At 37.2% G+C, this 1,885-nt stretch overlaps 1 protein-coding gene across 1 annotated transcript in view; it reads left to right on the top strand.

Annotated features, from left to right (window-relative positions):
- Positions 1-1,885, top strand: part of LOC106881963 (forkhead box protein B1) — a 54,692-nt gene that overhangs the window by 45,551 nt on the left and 7,256 nt on the right. Inside the window, exon 2 of the mRNA XM_052976357.1 lies at positions 625-931. The gene's annotated coding sequence lies outside the window, so the exon portion shown is untranslated. The remainder of the gene's footprint in view (positions 1-624; positions 932-1,885) is intronic.

Below are 1,885 nucleotides of genomic sequence, written 5' to 3' on the forward strand. Positions count from 1 at the left end.
TATTATTATTATTATTATTATTATTATTATTATTATTATTATTATTGTTATTATTATTGAGGCGGGGAGCTGGCAGAATTGTTAACACACTGGGGGGGAAAAACGCTTATCGTGAACCAATTATTATTATTATTATTATTATTATTATTATTATTATTATTATTATTGAGGCGGAGAGCTGGCAGAATCGTTAGCACGCCGAACAAAATGCTTAGCGATATTTCGTCTGGTTTTACATTCTGAGTTCAAATTCCGCTAATGTATGTGTAATGTGTGTGTGTGTGTGTGCATGTGTGTGCGTGTAATGTGCACATGTGTGTGTGTGTGTGTATGTGTGTGTAATGTGCATGTGCCATGTGTATGCGTCATGTGCGTGATGTGTGTGTAATGTGTGTGTAATGTGTGTGTAATATGTGTGCAATGTTTGTGTAATGTATGTTTGTAATATGTGTGCAATGTTTGTGTAATGTATGTTTGTAATGTGTGTGTAATGTGTGTATAATGTATATGTGTGAGCGTGTAGTGTGGGTGTGTGGGTGTAATGTGTGTATATAAGCTGTGTGTGTGTGTGTGTGTGTGTTTTATCTTTCCGTAAACTAATAAACTCTCGCTCTTCCTATTTAGATGGAGAAATGGCTGCCATCGGCCGAGCAAATGTCCGTGAAAGAAGACAACTCCAAAGACTGACCTGTCCAAGCTAATATCTGTACACACCTCTACCTGGACACATCCACGCAGAACTAATCATAACACTAATTATATAAATATTTATATATATATGTGTGTGTATATACATACACTCATCGACACTTACACAGACGCACACACGTATATACATACATATTATCATATATATTTATATATATATATATATATATATATATTCAGTTGGTGTGTATTCTACATCTGCTATCAATCTATATTTAATCAGGTGAGGTATTTGCTTTACAAAATTATTTGTGTATATTTATACAACCTGATCGATCACATCGACTTTCATATATGTACTATCGTGTTGTTGTTGTTGTTGTTGTTGTTGTAGAGCCGCTGTTGGTCAGCGCTGACTGACCAAACAAATCCATGACAGAAACATTCCAACCATAATCACTCACAACGATTTTTTTTTTCCTTTTGTTCTTTATACTTATTTGTCATCATCATCATCATCATCATCATCATCATCATCATCATCATCATTATTAAAATTATTATTAGCATTATTAAGGTGGTGAGCTGGCAGAAACGTTAGCACGGAGGGCGAAATGATTAGCGGTATTTCGTCTGCCGTTAGGTTCTGAGTTCAAATTCCGTCGAGGTCGACTTTGCCTTCCATCCTTTCGGGGTCGATAAAATTAGTACCAGTTATGCACTGGGGTCGTTGTAATCGACTTAATCCCTTCATTTAATGTGAAGCCTTGTGCTTCCAGCAGAAGGTATTATTATTATTATTATTATTATTATTATTGCTAGTAGTAGTAGTAGTAGTAGTAGTAGTAGTTACAGACAAACATTATAGAACCTAGGTTTACTCTTTTACTTGTTTCAGTCATTTTGACTGCGGCCATGCCGGAGCACCGCCTTTAGTCCGAACAAATCGACCCCAGGACTTATTCTTTGGAAGCCTAGTACTTATTCTATCGGTCTCTTTTACCGAACTGCTAAGTTACGGGGACGTAATCACACCAGCATCGGTTGTCAAGCGATGTTGGGGGGATAAACACAAACACACAAACACACACACATATATATATATACATATACATATATACGACGGGCGTCTTTCAGTTTCCGTGTACCAAATCCACTCACAAGGCTTTGGTCGGGCCGAGGCTATAGTAGAAGACACTTGCCCAAGGTGCGAGGCAATGGGACTGAACCCAGAACC

The sequence above is a fragment of the Octopus bimaculoides genome, chromosome 24 (genome assembly GCF_001194135.2).
Source record: "Octopus bimaculoides isolate UCB-OBI-ISO-001 chromosome 24, ASM119413v2, whole genome shotgun sequence".
Lineage (NCBI taxonomy): Eukaryota > Metazoa > Mollusca > Cephalopoda > Octopoda > Octopodidae > Octopus > Octopus bimaculoides.